This window comes from Heteronotia binoei, chromosome 21 (genome assembly GCF_032191835.1).
Source record: "Heteronotia binoei isolate CCM8104 ecotype False Entrance Well chromosome 21, APGP_CSIRO_Hbin_v1, whole genome shotgun sequence".
NCBI lineage: Eukaryota > Metazoa > Chordata > Lepidosauria > Squamata > Gekkonidae > Heteronotia > Heteronotia binoei.
In genome coordinates, this window is record NC_083243.1 from 89,351,631 (window position 1) to 89,373,015 (window position 21,385).

Genomic DNA, 21,385 nt, shown 5'->3' on the forward strand with positions numbered 1-21,385 from the left:
TAAAATCAGCTTATAACAACTAAACATCATCTTATCCTGCCTTTCAAAATGAGCTCCCTTTCCTTTTTAAATACCATTTTGCTTACTGCCAAATACTTTGCGCTCTATTTTCTTTCGAGAAAATCCATTAAAAAAATCTGTTCAGATATTGTAGAAGGGGCAGCAAGAGAAAATATAGTGCCAAGAATCTTCCACATGGAGGCCTTGTAGCTGGTTAACAGCTCATGGGTGGGCAAAGCTCTAGCACTCCTGGGATTTGTCTCTCTAGCACCACCTCCTTTTTAGATGGCTCATTAAAAAATACAGGTTAGCCAAATGTTGTTGAAGTAGGAAAGAGCCTTCACCACTCCTCCAAAAAAGAAAAGTTCTAAGTGCCTGATATTGAACCTCTAACTGTCTTTTTGGTTCAGGTTTGGTTTGAGTTCTGTTTCAGAGAAAGTGTACATAAACTTGGGTTCACAATACACAGCATGACAGTTTTCACATCTCTAAACATCCAATATCCCTCTGACAATTACAGTCCTCTAGTGGCCATCTTAAGGCTGCCTTGTTCAGCATCTTCTCGACTTAGGCCTTGTGGAACACTCAGGAGACAGGGTGGTGCTGTCCTTAAAGATTTTTTAAAAGGTGCTCCAGGACAGTTTTATTTGCTATTTATGGAAGATCATTCTTTCCAAAATACATTTCCAAAGACACGGTGGATTCTAATCATAAATTTTATAACCCTTGTTTTAATCTAAAGGCGAAGAACTGATATATTTGTTAGCAAGGCCCCTAACCATATACCAACATGTGGGTTGGATGACTTGCAGAACTATTCTTTTCTGGAGAAACTGCCTGTTGTGCCTGAGACCTCCCTTGTGGGGTTCCATCTTTCTTGTTCAGCACTGATACTGCTCAGTGGGCTTCTGTAATACAGAGAGAAAAGGCTCTTTCAGCACTTCTAGTTTCTACAAGTCCAGCATATGAATTGCTTTATTTTGTGCTGATCATCACCAATAACAAGCAGGCAGTCCAATACTTGGGTTTGGCGCCTGTGCTCAATCCCAACCTTGGAGAGCTACAGAAGCTAGCCTTAGATTTTTGGTGGGCTTTCTCCTCCACTCTGGGGAGCAGGCAGTGATTCCGCATGCCTGGAGTTGAGGAAAAAGCACCGTCTTCCCCACCCCGCTCATTTCCTTCTTTACTGCTACACTGTTAGGACCTCACTGTGTTTTTCTCCTCACAACTGTTCCTCAGACCTCCTAGTTGTACCTTTGTTGGATTTCTTTTTCCTTTTTGTCTATTGACTCTAAAAGAAAAAAAAGGGCCTTTGTGTGTTTCTTCAGCTTTTTCTTCATTTCCAGCCTCGCCCCCTCCCACTTTCCCTTTTCCTGATCCCAGGCAGAACATATGGGAAAGATGACCTTCAAAAAGTGTCAAGAGTGTGGGGCAAAGTTGCCTTCAGCAGACAGACATTCCCTCTGTTCTGTTCAGGGGAAGGCCACAGTCTATTACTATGCCCATTGTAGCAATTTCAGCAGACGGGTGAGAAAAAAAGAGAGCCACCCTTCTGCAGAGCCATCTTATGGAGGCCTCAGTCTGCTTGATCATGTCACAGTCACATCCAAGGCCTAACCGCCTCCACCCTGTGTGAGGGGAGACTTCGTCTGCAGTTTTCTCGTGGAAGAAGTATAAGTCTGACAAACAAGGGAAAAGACCATCAGATTCATTGTCTGAATTGTCGAAGATAAAATATTTGAAGGTGACACCGGACCTGGTCCCCCTGACACCAACAGCTCCTTTGGGTTCAACCTCTGTGTTGGTATCAGTGGACTCTTTGACCCATTCTGAGACCAGAGCTCCAATAGGACTTCTGATGACTTCAGACTTTACGCAACCCTTGTCTACCCCCAAGACTCAGATTCCACCAGCACAAATTGTCTATGTGCCCTCCAGATCACCATCAGTCTGCAGATCTCTTCCCTCTGACTTCCTAGAGTCAGATTCAATCTGCCAAGGCAGACAATCTAGAATGAAGTCAGTGGTTCACAGATATACCACTACACTACTTGCACAGCCAATCTTGAAGTCATTCCCATTCTGTTTCACAGAGATGTCTGAAGAGATCCAGATCCCCATCACTTCCCTGAGACTCCTGGGATTGGGGTTGAGGTTGACCCCAATATTCTTTGGATTCAAGGTCTCCTCCTTTGTACACCAACAAGAGATGCTACTATGCCAGATGGGATTGAGCCTGATCACCATCATGAACCTCTTTTTTGATCCCGCGATCATCACTGTGTTATAGACAGCAGTCCTATTACCAAGGTACAGAGCAAGATGCCACAGAGCGTATGTGGAAGTGGTGTGTGGCCACTTCATCCTTCAGGTTCAACAGTCCCTGCATCCTCATCCATGCCCATGCAAACTTCCTCAGAACAACCATGTGCAGGCCCACTGGGGCACCCCCTTAGAGTTAGACTGACCTCGGTGCCTTCCTTGAATCCAACACACCCATATTCAGCAGAGAAATTTCTTGGAGCACAGCCCTCATCAGTGGCCTTGACAAGTCATGGATCTGAAGGCTTAATACCTTTCCTGAATCCAAGATTGCACATCCATGCTCCCTTTTTCCCTCTAAAGGATCCAAAGCCTACCTGGAGTTGGTAACTAGGATGGCAACCATGCTTAATATACAGATGACCAGCGATGCTCCTGAAGTAACACACTTGGTTCATAAGCTGGTGCTGTTGGAATTGCCACTTGGGGTGCTCCTTCCAATGCTGCCAGTCCACATCGAGGCACTAAAGGAGGTCTGAGGCAAACCAGCTTCCATTCCACCAGTCTCAAAGAGATTTGATTTCCTTTTTATCCACTCTGTGTCAAATTCAGTAAAAGTGCAGTCTACATCAAAGGCAAAGCTGGTGTACCATCTGGCACACCCTGATAGATACACAAGATAGATACCCTGGCCCAAAAATGATGTTCTCTGTCAGCAAGATGCACACTTAGCATACTTCTCTGCTTATGCCTTCTATCTGTCTAGCCAATTCACTCTACTCATCCCTGAACTGCCTTGGGCTTCTCAGAAAGCTGCCACCTCACTGGTCATGGAGTTACCTGCACTTTCCAGGCAACAAATCAACATGGCCAGGCATGCAATGTCGTGTTCCTCAAGGGCCATGGCCACCTCCACAGTCTTCAGACTTCACACCTGTCTTCATACCACCTCACTACAGGCTGACATAAAAGCTAAAATAGAAGACTTTATCATTTGATGGTGAAGGCCTCTTTCACTCCACCACTAACCACTTTTTGACAATGGTCAATGACAGCCTGGGGGTGACCCAACCAACCCCACAATGAGAATTCAAATCCAAATAGTGGACTACCGGTTTTTTAAAATGAGTGAACATCATTTGAGGGCCCTGTCTAATGGAAAGTAAACCCATCGTTGAACAGTGTGCAGATTGGCCCCAATGAATTGTAATGTTTGAATTGGACAAAGATGAGATGCATGCACCAGTGCCACAGGGACAAGACTGGCTTACACAGTTCGGCAGATGCTGTCTCCTTCCCCCCCTCCACTTTTTGATGTAGTATATGTTGGCTGTGTTGTTCATAGCAACCTGGACATGCCAACTCCAGAAACAGCAGGAAGGATTTAAAGGCATAATGGATGTCTTTTTGCATCCATTGAATGGGTCACTGCTCTACATGTTTTGCCTTTTCCGCTGATACCCCATACACTTCAGAAAACAATGAATGACCATACAGATTGCATTCTGGTGGCCCCATGGTGGCCTTGGCAGCCCTGGTTTGTGCGACTTCTTCAACTTTCTCACATCACCTTTGTCCAGTGCTTTCTGACACAGCACTATGGAGGGGTGTTCCATCACAACCTTTCCATTTGACCACCTGGAGAATCAGCCATTAAGGTTTTCCACCTGAAATCCAGCATGTCCTTCTCAATGCAAGGAAGCTGATCACCAGATGGTCATACCATTAAATGCCTTCTTCCCTACTTTGTGGAGACCCAGCTGTGGGCATGTGTTTCCCAGTGGCCCCTGCTCTTTTTGCAAAATTAGTCATACCACTACTGTCACCTAGAACACTAGACATATCTTTTGCCTAGTACTAGAACACTAGACATGCCTTTTGCCCACTACTGTCACCTAGAACACTAGACATTTTAGTAGAAATCAGAGGTGTCGAATTCATTTGATATGAGAGCCAGATTTGACATAAATGTCACTTTGTTGGGCTGGGCCATGTGTGCCATAAAATGTAACAGGTGGTACAAAAGATAACTGGAGAGCCAGTTTGGTGTAGTGGTTAAGTGTGTGGACTCTTACCTGGGAGAACCGGGTTTGATTCCCCACTCCTCCACTTGCACCTGCTGGAATGGCCTTGGGTCAGCCATAGCTCTGGTAGAGGTTGTCCTTGAAAGGGCAGCTGCTGTAAGAGCCCTCTCCAGCCCCACTCACCTCACAGGGTGTCTGTTGTGGGGGAGGAAGGTAAAGGAGATTGTGAGCTGCTCTGAGACTCTTCAGAGTGGAGGGCGGGATATAAATCCAATATCTTCATCTTCTTCTAATAAAATTTAGTAATCTGAAATCACTGGAAGAGCTAAACCATAATCAAAACAGTAAGGTCTAATTTAGCAAGGGAGGCCAAATAATTGAGTGTCTGCCTCCTCAACCAAAGGCCTGGCAGAACAGCTCCATTTTACAGGCCCTGTGAAACTATAATAGGTCCTGCAGGGCTTTCATCTCAGGCGAGCATGTTCCACCAGGTCAGGGCCAGGGCAGAAGAGGCCCTAGCCCAGGTAAGATGGACATTCTTTGGGCTGGGGACAACCAGCAAGTGATGCTCCACTGAGCACAAGGCTCTCTGAAGCACATATGGGGAGAGGTGGTCCCTTAGATATATCAGTCCCAGGCTGCATTGATCTTTAAAGGTCAGTACCAACACCTTGAAACAGATCCGGTACTCGGTAGCCAGTGCAATTGGTGCAGCACTGGCTGAATGTGTGCCAGAGATGAAAAAAGGCCAACCTGGCAACTGTGGTGACCTTGGGTCTCCATAGAAAGTGAGGCATCCAAGGTTGCCCCAAGGTTCCCCCTTTCTGAGCCAGCGCCAACAATGCCCCATCTAAGGCAAGGAGCCTGATTACTGAATCTCCCCCCGCCTTGGCTCAGGTACAGGACCTCCGTCTTTGTCAGATTAGCCAGACTGTTCTGTAGCCACCCAGCCATGGCCTCCAAAGCCCCATCCAAGCTCTCTGGGGCAGAGTCTGGGCAGCTGTCCAACAACAGATAGAGCTGGGTGTCATCAGCATACTGGTCACAGCATGACCCAAACCCCTGGACCAATTGGGTGAGGGGCACCCATAGATGTTGAATAACATTAGCGAGAGGATTGCCCCCTACTTTCATTATTCTGGTGCCTATCTACTTAGTCTCACACCTGCTGACAACTTCAGTAGTTTGATCAGCTCCTTTCCTGCATTGTAACAGTAGCCTCTGACTTTTCTGAGTGATAAGTACCACTTCAATACCAGATCTTGCACCTCTAGGTGGAAAAGAGTCCCTACTGAGGCTGTAACAGGGTTTGGACTCTGCTTCTTGTACTATTGTTTATGTTTGGGCCACTGGTTGGGACTCAAATTCTCTGGATTTCTGAAGATAAGAACATAAGAGAAGTCATGTTGGATCAGGCCAATGGCCCATCCTGTCCAACACTGTGTCACACAGTGGCCAAAAAATTTATATATACACACATATATATACACACACTGTAAGTAAAGTAAAGTAAGTTTATTTTTATATCCCGCCCTCCCCTGCCAAAGGCGGGCTCAGTGTGGCTAATAGCCACTGATGGACCTCTGCTCCATATTTTTATCTAACCCCCTCTTGAAGCTGGCTGTGCTTGTAGCTGCTACCACCTCCTGTGGCAGTGAATTCCACATGTTAATCACCCTTTGGGTGAAGAAGTACTTCCTTTTATCCGTTCTAACCCGACTGCTCAGCAATTTCATCGAATGCCCATGAGTTCTTGTATTGTGAGAAAGGGAGAAAAGTACTTCTTTCTCTACCTTCTCCATTCCATGCATAATCTTGTAAACCTCTATCATGTCACCCTGCAGTCGACGTTTCTCCAAGCTAAAGAGCCCCAAGCGTTTTAACCTTTCTTCATGGGGAAAGTGTTCCAAACCTTTAATCATTCTAGTTGCCCTTTTCTGCACTTTTTCCAATGCTATAATATCCTTTTTGAGGTGCGGTGACCAGAATTGCACACGTTATTCCAAATGAGACCGCACCATCGATTTATACAGGGGCATTATGATACTGGCTGATTTGTTTTCAATTCCCTTCCTAATAATTCCCAGCATGGCATTGGCCTTTTTTATTGCAATCGCACACTGTCTTGACATTTTCAGTGAGTTATCTACCACGACCCCTCTTGGTCAGTCTCTGCCAGTTCACAACCTATCAACTTGTATTTGTAGCTGGAATTCTTGGTCCCAATGTGCATTACTTTGCACTTGGCCACACTGAACCTCATCTGCCACATTGATGCCCACTCACCCAGCCTCAACAGATCCCTTTGGAGTGCCTCACAATCCTCTCTGGTTCTCACCACCCTGAACAATTTAGTGTCATCTGCAAACTTGGCCACTTCACTGCTTACTCTCAACTCCAAATCATTTATGAACAAGTTAAAGAGCATGGGATCCAGATGTTACAAAATAGAGGTATAACCCCTCATTTGATTTCCCCTTCCGCTCCCTGATGATTCATTTCAAATAGGGTATTTTAGTATGCAGCCCGTCCAACTGTGGAATGTGGGTTCTAACTTATGCCCTCTCTATTCATTAAATTTAACAAGGTGAGGGTATCAGGTCCCCTGGCCAGGATTATTCCCTACCAGGGATTGTCTCTCAGTTCTCACATCACACAATGATATAAGAACATAAGAGAAACCATGTTGGCTCAGGCCAGTGGTTCATCTAGTCCAACATTCTGTGTTGCATAATTTCCTGATGGCTTTGGCCACTGTGTATCATGACTCATCCCTAGGGGGCTCTCCTAGTCTGCTAGAAAGCTTTGGAATCTTTTCTGTGGCTGGCCTATGCACACGCAGTGCCTAGTGTCTGCCTGCACAGAAGAGGTAAGTGCAACCCTGTTTTCAGATGAGAAAAGTTGTGGTCAAGCATAGGAGGAGAGGCAGTCCTGCAGATATAGGGTCTACAGCCATGAAGAGCTTTGTATTTGTTGACCAATACCTTGAATTAAACAGAATAACTAACAGGCAGCCAGCCGGTGGACTGCTTAATTCCTGATAATAACTGAGCTGCAGTTTTTCTACACAAACTGGATTTTCTGAATTGATTTTGTGGGGAGACTTGTACCTGGTAGTCTAGTCTTGCTGTAACCATGTATGGATCCAAGTAGCCAGGTCAGCTGAATAAAGGACAGGTGTCAACTTCTGTGCTTGGCTCTCCCTTTCTTTTTCTTTTTGGTAGTGAAGATGCCCTGACCTGAATAGCCCAGTCTCATCAGTTCTTAGAAGTTATTTGGAAGACCATCAAGGAAGTCTCTGGTCACTAATTAGAGGGAGGCAATGGCAAAGCACCTCTGAATATCTCTTGTCTTGAAAAAACTACAAAGGTTCCCATTAATTGGTTATTGATGGCAAAAAAGTGAAGACAGCTGTATTGAACATACTAATCCACTAGAGAGTGCTCTTGAGCTTTCCTCAGCAATAAGTTCCCTCTTCTGTCCCAGACATATCAATTAGTTTTACAGAATACAGCCATCACAAATGTTAAAATTATTTCACAATTGAAGCAGGGAAGAGGAAGATGTTCCACTGGATGGCACTCAAGGTGCAGCTGAAAGATGGAACTTTGTAGAAATGGGAAAAGCCTTTTAAGAAATAGAATATAGGCTGTAAAGTTCACTAGTTCACCTATAGGCAGTCATAATGAAAAACAGACTGGTTAGCCTTTTCCAGCATCATGCTTTTTTAAAAATAGGGGAGGTGTCTGTTTTTTGTTGTTCATATATGTCATATAATCAGGGCTTTTTTGTAGAAACCCCCCCAACAGGAACTCATTTGCATATTAGGCCACAACCCCCTGATGTCACCATTGTTTTACTAAGGGCTTTTTTGTCGAAAAAGCCCAGCAGAAATTCATTTACATAGTAGGCCACACTCCCTGCATTCCTGTGCTGCGTTCCTGCTCAAAAAAAAAAGCCCTGCATATAATCAAGTTAGACACATTTGGGAGGAGAACATGGATGCACTGGTATTTTTCTGGGCATTAGCTTGCATAGATTCTTTCAGCCTACAAACAAATACATGTGTAAGTTTCCTTTTATTAACAATTCTGCTGGGAAAAAGGGTTCTGTATAAATCCCAGATTATTTATTTATTATATTTATATTCCGCCCTCCCCTATCTGACTCAAGGCGGCTAACAGCAGTTAATGTTAAAATACATAATGTTAAAATAGAATACAATAAAATCATTAAAATCATTTCATACACACACAATACATTTACATGATGGCAGTTTATATCTATTATAGTAGACTACTTGGTAGAAACATAATAATTGCCATCAGGGTTCCTGCAATCAGGAACTTTATATGATATCTAGACCAGTACTCTACTTCCTGGAAGCCTATGAGTCAGGCATGAAGACCCTGTTTTGTCCCTCCTGTATCTGGTACTCAGTTCCAGTTCTTTAAATGGATGATTTGCCATCTGGTTCTTTGACGCCGCTTTCCATGAAGATAGATTCAGGTGGGTAGCTTTGACGGTTTGAAGCAGCAGAACAAAATTTGAGTCCAGTGACACTTTAAGACCCACAAAGTTTTGTTCTGGATATTAAGTTTTCATGTGCATGCAACTGGACTCAAACTTTAGCTTCTGAGCACCACAGCTACCCTCCTGAATATGATCTTCTTCGTGGTCTCTGTGCAGTCACACACATGGGTCTTGCCACAGGCAACGGATCCGTACCTCGGAGTCTCTAATAGCTCACCTAGAGCGGTTTTTGGTGCGCTTTCCACTCGCTCTGGGGAGCAGGCATCGACTGCGCATGCCTGGAGCAAGCGGGAGGCGCCATTCCCACTCAGTTTCTTCCTTTCCGCCGCCCGGACAACACCTACCTTGTTGCGTTCCTCTCTTTGGCTTGTCTTCTCTCGTCCTGTTGGTATCGTATTTCTTCATCTTCTCCTTCGCCTAGTTTTTTCGTCCATATAATTTTTTTTTTAAAAAAAGAGGCCCCTACTCTGCGCTTTCTTTCCTCTTTCTTTCCCCCCCCCTTCCTCCCCTCCCCCGTCCAGAGCGTATGGAAGGGAAAATTACCTTTAAGAAGTGTCGGAGGTGTGGATCGAAAATCCCCACTTCAGACGGTCACTCTTACTGCCTGTTTTGCTTGGGTGAATCGCATTGCCCTCACTGTGCCAACTTTGGAAAACAGGCGTGAAAAAACCGAGCGGCTAGACTCAAAAGTTTTCTGCTAGAAAAGTCTCTTCAGGCTATGCCCACCTCGGATTCGCCGCCTCCCCCACAACGAGCAGGAGATTCGGCTGCGTTGGCTGCTCTTCACGTTCCCAAAAAGCATAAGTCCGAAGAGACCATCTAAGCACTCCGACGGCCATAAGGCTTCAAAGAAGTCTCGCCATTCGGATTCGTCGACCTCGGTTTCGAAGAAGTCCCATGATCCGACACCATCAACTTCGACTGTGCTATCGACCCCGATGGCTTCGGCTCCTTCACACTCACCACCGATCATACCACCAGAGCTCTCAGCGCCCTCTGATGTTATTTCTGATATGCCGCAGCTCACCCCTCACTCTCCGCCTACGGTTGAGGTTATACCATTCGGGTCTTGTTCCCCCTCGATCCATAGCGACGTGCCATATGACATCCTGGAACCTGACCCTTCCTCGGACCCTACCCGTTTGAGGTTTCAATCCGGATCTTTTTGGGACATTGCAGTCTCTCCACTATATAGAGAGTCCTCCACTCAGGTCTCCATTCAACAGGCCCGGTCTCGCTCTCCGGTTCGATGTTGTCTTCCTCGCTCTCCCATTCTTTACCAGGAGTACTACCGAGGTTGTCAATATGACTATTCCTCTCTGTCCCGATCGCCATCTCCTCGGTGCCGACGGGTTCACCAGCGCTACTCCCGCTCCCCTTTCGAGCAGAGTTCTCGTCACTCCAGGTACCGCGAATTCGACGTCGATCCCCATATTCGTGATGTTTTGACGCCTCAAATCCGGGATTTCCATGATTCCCTTTGGTACCATGAGTTCTCTTGAACCCGAGCCCTAGAACATACATCTTCTCAATACCGTCGTCCTTCCCATTCTAGAGACCAGGAATCTCCTCAGTACTGTCGTCCTTCCCGTTCTAGAGACCAGGAATATTTCTCCCCTCGGAACCGTGAGACAATCGACCCCATGAACCCCCTCGGGACTGAGAACAGTCTAGAGAGCCCCTGATGCCCCGTACAGCTTCTGCCACCGTATCTACCGCACCGGCAACAACTTCCGTTTCAGCCCTTCAACCTAAACCTCCCAGAGATCAGACACCCTCTGCATCTCCCAACCTCTTATGTTGCCTCCGCCCAAGGAATCTCAATCCGAAATCAGCACCTCGGATCCCTCAGACTCCGAAGATCCTCCCGTTTCCTCTGTATCGGATTCAACCCAACCTCCCCGTCTTTCCCCTTCTGACAGTTCCAAAGCACACCTCAACTTAATTACCACCATGGCTGAAGTCCTTAATATTCCTCTCCCTTCTGATTCTCCTAAGGTCTCTGATATTGTCCACAATCTCGTTCAGGTAGATTTTCCAGCGGGATCACTCCTACCCATGTTGCCTGTCCACCTGGAGGGCCTGCACGAGTCCTGGGACAAACCGGCTTTGATCCCACCTACATTGAAGCGCCTTGACTCCCTCTACAGAGTGCATGCGCCCGAATCCAAATTTTTAGCCTCCCACCCAGCTCCTAATTCAATAAATGTTCATTCAGCAACAAAAGCCAAACCATCTCGGCACCCAACTCCACCTGATCGTGAGGGCAGGAAGCTGGACACCTTGGCTCGCAAGATCTACAGCCTTGCCTCCACAAATTCCAAATTTAACAATTACCTGGCTTATTTCGCAGCATATACATACAACCTTGCCAACCAAATTACACCGCATATTCCATCCATGTCTGAGACCTCTCAGAAAACTGTCTCCAATCTAGTCTCGGAACTATCACGAGTGTCGAAGCAGCAGATCAACTCCTTAAGACATGCTGTTTCCTGCTCGTCTAGAGTTTTTGCCTCATCAGTGGCTCTGCGTCGTCACGCCTGGCTGAGGTTGACTAACCTACAACCCGACATTAAACAAAAGATTGAGGATTTACCATTTGATGGGCTGGGCCTGTTCCATGCCTCAACAGATGAGGTCCTTACGTCTGTGGAAGACGGTCGTAAGAGGGCAAAATGCCTGGGAGTTTCCCAGCCAGCCTCTCAACAGTTCAACAGACCTAAGCCCTGGAGACCGTCTTTTCAGTGGCGTCAACGCTCCTTGAGACAACCCGATTATTGGAGGAAGAAGCCTCCACAACAAAAACAACCTTTCCAACAGAGGCCCCGTTCTCAACCTGCAAAGAAGTCTGCACAACCACCCAAGCAGTCTCTTTGACTCCCCTCTGTGTTGCATTCCACAAATGAATCCCCTCTATCACACACGTCTTCTCCCATTTTATTCAATCTGGAGCTCAATCACCACGGACTCTTGGGTGCTCACCATAATCCGTCTCGGATATGCAATGGAGTTCATTTCACCACCTCACCACCACTACTTCACCGTTACTTTACCCTCCCCTCATCTCCAACAAGAGATTCTGGACTTGCTCCAAAAAGATGCCATAGAACCTGTTCCTCTTCAACATCGGGGGACAGGTTTCTACTCAAGATACTTCCTGGTGCCCAAGAGGGATGGGGGCAAGCGACCCATTCTGGATCTCAGGAGGCTAAACAAGCGGATGGCCTACAAGAAATTCAGAATGATCTCCGTCCAATCCATCCTTCCTCTAATTCCGCAGGATTCCTGGATGGCATCCCTGGATCTCCAGGACGCTTATTTCCATGTGACCATCATACCTCAGCACCGCAAATACCTTTGCTTCGCCATGGGGCATCATCACTTCCAGTATCGGTCTCTCCACCGCATCCAGAGTGTTTACGAAGTGCATGGCAGTAGTCGCAGCTGCCCTACGCCTCCGCAACATTCCAATGTTCCCATACATAGACGACTGGTTGCTCATTGCCTCTACAGCGCACCAGCTGGCGAAGAATCTCAAAACAACACTCTCTCTTCTCGCCTCCCTGGGCCTTTGTGTGAATGTCACCAAATCGCACCTCACCCCAACTCAGGACTTGCAGTTCATAGGTGCCCGTCTCTGCACATCTCCTCATCTTGTTTTCCTTCCAGAGGATCGTGCCCACACCATTATATCCTTGGCCCAGCTGGTCCGACATACCCCAATGCAGCCTGCAATCACCATACAACATCTCTTGGGCCTCATGGCTGCAACCACATCGGTCCTTTGATTTGCAAGACTGCACATGCGACATCTCCAGCTTTGGTTTGTTCGTGCCTACCATCCATATCTACAACCACAGAATACTGTTCTCACTGTGCCTCAGAATGTTCTGCTCTTCCTCGTTTGGTGGACAGCACCGGACAATTTGCTTTCTGGGATGCCTTTTGTTCTTCCTCCTCCATCTGTCATCGTAACCACAAACGCCTCCAAGAGGGGATGGGGAGCCCACTTAGAGGACAAAACTGTCAGAGGGCTGTGGACTGCGTCCGAGAGGGCTATGCACATAAACTGCCTAGAACTCGTTGCTGTGCACAGGGCCCTCCAATCGTTCCTTCCGTCTGTAATGAATCGACATGTCCAGATCACAACAGACAATATGGCCACAGTGTTTTATGTGAACAAACAGGGTGGTACCAGATCTCTTCGGCTGTGCCGCATAGCCATACTGCTCTGGGAATGGTGCATCAAAAACAACATCTACCTGACTGCCATTCACCTTCCAGAGATAGAGAACGTCCTAGCCGACTCTCTCAGCAGGATTTGTATAGACGACCACGAATGGTCCCTCAATCCACTCTACCTGCATCTCATTTTTGCTTGTTTTGGAACTCCCAAGATAGATGTCTTTGCTTCGAAGGACAATTCAAAATGCCCTCTCTTTTATATCAGGAGAGGCAACGATGCTTTCCTTCACAACTGGAGGGGTCCTCTGCATTATCTCTTTCCACCAACCCCTCTAATTACCCAATCACTACTCAAGATTGCTCGGGACGGCACAGACTGCATACTGATAGCACCATGGTGGCCACGGCAACCGTGGTTCACGAGGCTTCTTCAGATGTCCCGTCACACTTACCGCCGCCTCCCCCTGGCAGGTGATCTCCTCACCCAAGCTCACGGCCAGGTGTGGCACCACAACCCTCAAATTCTGGGCCTTACAGCTTGGAGAATTCGACCACATCCTTATCATCAAGGGTAGCTGAAGTTATCCTGAATGCTAGAAAACCTTCTACCAGGCACTCCTACCAGTGCAAGTGGAAGCGCTTCTGCTCCTTCGCATCCTCCCAACATCTCCACCCAGAGTCTGTACCTCTGCCTTCGATCCTAGAATACCTGCTGTCTTTGCAAGTGTCAGGTCTCAGCTACTCCTCTCTAAAGGTTCACCTTTCAGCCATTTCTGCTTTCCACGAACCTATTGATGGCCAGACTGTTTTTTCTCATAGACTGTCCAAATCATTCCTAAGGGGTATGTTGCACCTTCACCCTCCTATCAAACCGATTGTACCAGTTTGGAGTTTGTCGTTAGTGCTTTCACAACTGATGAAACCTCCGTTTGAACCCTTGGCCACCGTGGACCTTAATCTTCTCTCTTGGAAGACTGCCTTGTTGGTTGCTCTTACTTCCAGCAAGCGGGCCAGTGACTTGTGCACCTTCCGTTCTGACCCTCCTTATACAGTCTTTCATAGGAACAAGGTGGTCCTAAGACCAGACCCTTCCTTCTTACCCAAGGTTGTATCACAATTTCATCTTTCAACCTCCACTTCGTTGCCCACGTTTATTCTTGATCCTAAGGACTCTAGGCAAAGAGCCCTACACACCCTCGACATCAGAAGAGCTTTGTCCTTTTACCTCTCTCATACACAACCATTCCGTAAGGACCCTAACTTGTTTGTGGCCTATGGCAATCCTCACAGAGGACACAAAATTTCTACCCAGAGGCTCTCTAAGTGGGTATCCAGTGCTATTCGGTTGTGTTACAAAGTTGCTAAGCAACCCTTACCTGAAGGCCTTAAGGCTCACTCGACTAGAGTGGTCTCGACCTCCTCGGCCTTCCTGCAGGGCGTCTCCTTGGAGGACATCTGTGCTGCGGCATCATGGTCCTCACCCTCCACGTTCGTCTCGCACTATGCCTTGGATGTTCGTGCCAGATGAGACACCTCCTTCGATCAAGCAGTCCTCAGGTCTATCTTCCATTGAAGTGACTGGTGAGTGCATTCACATCTTTGTGACTTTTAGATGTTGTGTCTAATAAATGCTTTTTTTCTTGCCAGCACCCACTTCCGTGACCTTTAGCTGGCTAGTCACCCATGTGTGGGACTGCACAGAGACCACGAAGAAGATAAACAGGTTGCTTACCTGTAACTGATGATCTTCGAGTGGTCATCTGTGCAGTCACACACACACACCCAGCCTTCCCCTCTGCTGGCTTTTCTGCCTTTGTTTTTACCTCTGTAGATTGTCAGTGGCAGCTGGAAGAAACTGAGTGGGAATGGCGCCCCCCACTTGCTTCAGGCATGTGCAGTCGATGCCTGCTCCCCAGAGCGAGTGGAAAGCGCGCCAAAAAACGCTCTAGGCGAGCTATTAGAGACTCCGAGGTACGGATCCGTTGCCTGCGGCAAGACCCATGTGTGTGACTGCACAGATGACCACTCAAAGATCATCAGTTACAGGTAAGCAACCTGTTTTTCACATATATGTTGAGTTATAGACTGTAGTTTGGAAAAAATTTCTTTCCTTACCAGACCTTAGACACTACTTTATATTAAATCAAAGGTTGCCTTCCCTCCTGTGAAAACCATGATTAGTTTTAAGGCACACACAGGTTATTGATTATAGACACTTTGTCTTTGTCACTATAAACATGAAGACCCCCTTTTTGTTGGGAGGGGTTTCCCTGATTTCCATTTCCAAATCATAATCAGAAACAATAACAGTAAGATTGTCCACAGCCTTATATTAATTTGCTTCTGTCATTTTAACAATAGTGAATCTGGGACTTAATTATTATTCCAATGCTTTTGTTTTTCTCCATGCCTTCCTTGGCATTTAGAGAATCATCACCACCAGTGTGACCTGCTTTCTCCTCCCTGCAGACTTTATATTCACATATAACTGTATCAATATATCTAAGATAATACCATGCATTCTGTCATCTGTCTGAGCTACAGTTATCTGACTGGGCTTGCAGAGTAATATAAGGAAAATCTCCTTTTTGTTTCCTGTGTGATTCTTCTATGGTACCATTGACAGGCTGTCCATGGTCATTCCCGGATTGTCTTGTCCTCATGTTGTAGGCATAAAACATTCCAACCATGATCCCAAGGGGATGTCATCCCAAATCAGATGCCGTTGAGCTCCCTCAGCTTTCCCATTGATAGGGTGTTAAATGTCTCCTACAATTGCAGAAATAGCTTTCTTGCCCCCCAGTCAAGAAAAATGTACAAAATTGTTTTCAGCTAAAATAGAAAAACACCAATTTTGCTTTTTCCCCACATCACTTTTATCATCATGGTTCCTACCATTTCTCTTAAAATGTCTCTTTGTAAGAGCCAAATTATATTTGAAGGTTCAAGTAACTTCTGCCTGATATTCTAAGTGGATAAAGGATTAAAAGGGAGATTTTTTATTGTTTCCTAGCCCACCATCTCTCCTTTCAGAAATGCCTTCCCAAAACAACTATATGGGAACATGTATCTTTTCCTCTGTGAGAGAAAGCAGTGTGAGGGGATGACTTTTGAGAGGGAAAGGGAAAGAGTTAAAGTAACTTCTCCACACATAAAATTTATTTACATATACAATTATAATGTTGTTTCAATAAAATAATTTGACATTGTAGAACCATATGAATGTTCCTAAGAAAATGTAACTTATGAGGGTATGGGTATGGCTGAACAAGGCACAGGCCTGGTGCTACCCTGTGAACATACCATATGAACAGTAGTGTGAGAGGGGACAGTATTTGGCACTCAGCAATAGTAGTGTATTAACATTGTTATTACAAAGATGGTGGGAAGACAAAGGAGGAAGCCTGGACTAAACCTGCAGCTTGTCAGGGAAGCAGCTGAGCACCTACTGCTCTTTCTGTTCTCTTTCACTAAAGCTGAAAAAGACAAATGTACAATGACAACTACCATCAAACCACCAGAAGACAGTGCCTTTATAGTTGATGGCATCTCAAATTTTGGAGGGGAATTTAGAAATCTAGACCAGCTGGGTTCCCTTAACACCTTGATTTTTCACAAGTTTCCATTTGCCTTAATCGTAATATGTTAATTTTCCATAAATCCTTGTGGACAACATGTTAAATATTTGCCAAGCTCATACATATGGTTCCTGCGATGTTTGGAAGCTCAGAGTCCATAGATCTGCAGATATATTTCACCAGAGTCCAGCCTGGCATTCACATTCAAGAAATTCCCTCCCACATAAACATTTCAAATCAAGCCATTGACTCTCTCCAGAGTGTTAAATCCATGGACATAAAATGGACAGGATTGCTTCTTTCTTAATTTAGAGAGGGAGGAGTTCCAGTTGGGATTATGCCCTGTTCCAAATTTCCAGTTCCAAGGTGACTGCCTGATATGCCCAGTTTCCATGACCTCCTCCAGCTGAGATCTGAAAAATCTGCTTTTTCTTTCTGGCTGCACTTATTTGCACTTCTATAATACATATTTTGCATTTTAAAAAAAGATAGCTTCAGTTTGACAGGATCAGTTTAGAGCAATGGAGTCCCAAGCCAATGTTCTTCTTTCCTTGAGGTCACAATCAGACACAAAGAGAAGTACACTTAACTCTGTGGTTAAATTTTGGCCTTAGTTTGAGCAAGGATGAATCACAGAACTTATTTACACTGTTTTAGTACTTCTGTGAACCAAGTATGTACCAAATTAAATAGAAGTATCCCTCTTGTTTTTAATCTAATGATTTTAAAATCTTGTTTTTGTAGAGAAACGAGCTTCTAACCGTACATATAAATTTTAAAAAGGTAAGCACTTTGAAGGGAATAAACTAATCAGTTCTACATTGGTTATTGTAAAAAAAATGGGGAGGCAAATGATGAACTATTGCTGATGAGATTTCTATTATTCAGTCATACAAAACCAAGCCTGTTCCAGCAGCTCAAATTAAGGACAGAGAGTTTGGACATCATGCCTAACTAAACATACCTACAGTCTCTCTGAAAATAACTTCACTTTCAAATGTTTGGGATAGATGGCCCCTGAAAGTGCTACAAAATGTCATGCATCTTTACTTATACATGAAAGTGTATACCATATTTATTGTGATAATTTTAGCTGGAGCAGGATAGAGAAGCAAAAAACATTGACATGGCTCCTGTTCTGTAGGCAGAGGAACACTCCTATCCCATCTTGGCCTATGACGCACTTATGCCTTCTAAAACTGAGGCAATATCAGATTTCTTTTCTCCCTTAGAAAAAGTTCTTGTGACTGAAAAATCATACCTTGAGCTTAATTCCAGCCCCAAATCACCTTCCATCAAGGGGTGTCTGTTTGCCACTGGACCCACTTCAGAAATCTCCCACCCAGTGTTGGGCTCAGGGCACAAATAACTTCCAATCATCCCAGACTGGTTTCCACTCTTTTGGCTACCAGTGCTGGTTCCTTGGGAAGCTTTCCTCTCAAGCAGGTACTGGTGTTAGGGAAGAGATGAGCTACATGAGTGGGGATGGAGTCAGAGGAGACAGAATGTTTGAAATCTCCAAAGAGTACTGAAAACGGGGAGAGGGAAAAGGAGGAAGTCAAGGCTTGGAAGGCTAAGAGTCCCAGCCTGACAGGCTTGCTGGCTGGATTTAGCCTAGCTGACCCCAGTGAGATGCTTAGGTCTGAACTGTAAATGTATAAAAGCTTAAACCATGGTGTGTGGGGGGGGGGGGGAGAGGTCACTGAAGAGAGATGTGTTGACCATTTTCAAAGTTACCCCGCTGCTGTGTCTGACTTGTAGAAACACAATTGTTGCCTCACCTTGCCTTCAGTGATCCATGAGTCCTTCATGGCCTTTGGCCTGCACAAGTATTGGCTTGAATTATACCTTTGCTATTTGTAGGTTGGTTCTGGCCCTGAAACTCATTGCTGGAAGGGCCACAGCAATACATGTTTATCGGATTAAGGCAGGTTTTGTGGTTGTTTTTACCTCATTGACTTCACATTCATATGCATGCAAATATTTCTTCTAGATATTTCTTGATGGGGAAAACAGTGGTAGGGACCACCTCTGAGGAGTTCATTTCAAGCCTTTCTCCGCAATGTAGAAATCATCAGTCATTATCGGAATTGCTGTGGGAAGCTAACCTTTCCATCCTCATTTCAAAATGTTAATTGACTCTTTGAATAATCATGTAGATAGCCAAAGACAATTTGAGAAAACATGGGCTTAGAAAGTCAAATAGTAAGACCTCACAGACCAAAGCCTCTCCATCAGCATTTACTGAGTCCACATACCTGTGAACTGCATGGACCACAATTTCACCTATTCTTGTAGTTTCATTATCTTCCCTGACACCACAGCTTGGTGTCTTCCAAAGAAAGAAAGCTTGGTGTCTTCCAAAGAAAGATGCCCAATTAGAATGCACACATAGAAAAGTGGATAATTAACAAGGTTATGTACTCTACCCATAGGAACTGGTTTAACTCCACCCAATAAGAATTACTGCATCTAAATTATCTTTAAAGGAAAACCACTGTTTGGTTGATTTTTTAATTCTGTAACAACCTACTTGAGACGTAATTAAATTGCTGGACTAGCTCTGCTTATTATTGTACTTGTAAACAACCGTTAAAAACAACAGGCATTAAAGGCATTACATAATTTAATGGCTTTTAAGCTCCTTAATATTTAGACAGACTACTTACGCATGTTCACAGAACTTTTCACAAACCAATGGGAGGTCTGAAGGGCCTATAATATTCCAGACAATGAGAGCAATCATAATACTGCAATTTGGCTTTTCACTGAATAAAACCAATCAATGAATTTACTCATCCCGCTACTCTACTTTTGTAGTAGTGCTGTAATCCTTGCACTATCCTTCTTTTCTCCTCAATGGGGAACTAAATCATTTTACATAATTGAATTTTAGGGGAAGGGGGAATCAGATGGGGAACACAGGACCAAATGAGCTCCTACAGCTGGAGGAAAAGTGTCACCCTTTCATTAGGTTGACCCAATGAAAAAAGATTTCCCTAGAATTAGGAAGTGGGACCCACTTCTGAGGTAGATCTTATCTATATTGTGGAGTGCCTCTGTTTCATACGTGTTGTAGGGGTAGTGCTAGACCAAGAAATCAATGAGATCCAAAGGGAAAGAGAGGGTGTGAAACTCTAAGTCTTTCAAGACGGTTGACCATTGGCTGCTGACTTGCCGTCTCGCCGTGACTTGCTTGGGTCGCCGTGGTCTGGGAAGGGAAATTCCCCTCCCAGCTTTTGACAGTGTGCCACTGACAGTGGCGCACAGGATCAAGAGCTTGGGGGTACTATTGGAGCCTGCCTTAACTATGGAGACCCAAATAGCAGCCACTGCGAAGTCCGCATTCTTTCATCTTAGGCGGGCAAGGCAGTTGGCTCCTTTCCTGGAGCAGGACGATCTGGCAACAGTGATCCATGCAACGGTCACCTCAAGGTTGGATTACTGTAATGCCCTCTACATGGGGCTGCCCCTGTGCCGAACCCGGAAGTTGCAGCTAGTGCAGAACGCTGCTGCTCGGCTGTTATTAGGGCTCCCTAGACGGGAGCACATTCAGCCGGGGCTTTGGGGACTGCACTGACTGCCAATAATATACCGAGTTCGGTACAAGGTGCTGGTTATTACCTTTAAAGCCCTATATGGCCTAGGACCTGCCTACCTTAGGGACCGTCTCTTCCCATATGCTCCCCAGAGAGTGCTGCGATCTGGCTCTCGAAATCTGCTTGTAATCCCCGGGCCAAAGGAGGCCCGGCTGAAGTCAACTAGGGATAGGGCCTTCTCAATCTCAGCCCTTTGCTGGTGGAACCAGTTACTGGAGGAGGTCAGGGCCCTGCGGGACTTTGAACAGTTCCGCAGGGCCTGTAAGACTGTCCTCTTCTGGTTGGCTTATAACTGACCAGCATTGAAATATTCTGAAGGAAGATTGGAAGATAGCACACTGACATTGATTGATTGATTTTAGTTGTTTAATTATGTAAATTATTATGTATTTTAATTCTTAGATCCTATTGTTAGAATTACTGTGTTGTGAGCCGCCCTGAGCTCACCTCGGTGGGGTAGGGCGGGATATAAATCAAATAAAATGAAAATGAAATGAAAGAAAAAAAGTTTTCTCTAGTTGTTTTAAGATATCTCTGATGATTACTCAGGAATGGCTAGTTGGTATCCAGGCTGCGGACATGAGTGCACACTCTAGTCCCTCATGGAATCAAAGAGACAGTTTGAATCCATAGCAGGGAAAAGGATAAGAAGGGGATAATTGGGGGAGGGAGAGAGTCTTAGCTAAGTTATGTTGTTTCTTTCATTAAGTACCTAAATTGATTCCCAGACCCTTTCTCTGTGTTTATTTCAAGATTCCAGCACTTAAGATTCTCCATGACTAGCTTTGACTCCTATTATAACACCTTTCATAGTTTCTTTTGTTCCTTTTCTTGCCCTCTCTGCTCCACACAAGTTAATCTGCTGTTGGATGCCTTTGCTGATTTCACTTCTGATATCTGGGACAGCCTCCCACCAATCTCCATAATGCTGTTTCTGTCACCTTTAATCCTTTCTTCAAAAAATCCTTGCTCTTCTGAAAGCTGTTTCTAAACCATCATGTATTCTACTCAAGTTCTGGGGTCACCAGGGAGCCCTCCTCTCTCTCTCCATATTTGTCATTTCTCTATAAAACCCCATCTAGGCAGAGACCATGTGATATCACCTCCATGGTCCATTCAGTGCCCAGGAAAACACTGGATCTGTACTAAATGAGGTTTATATATCAACCTCGTTTATATACACAGAGAGAATATTTGCTGT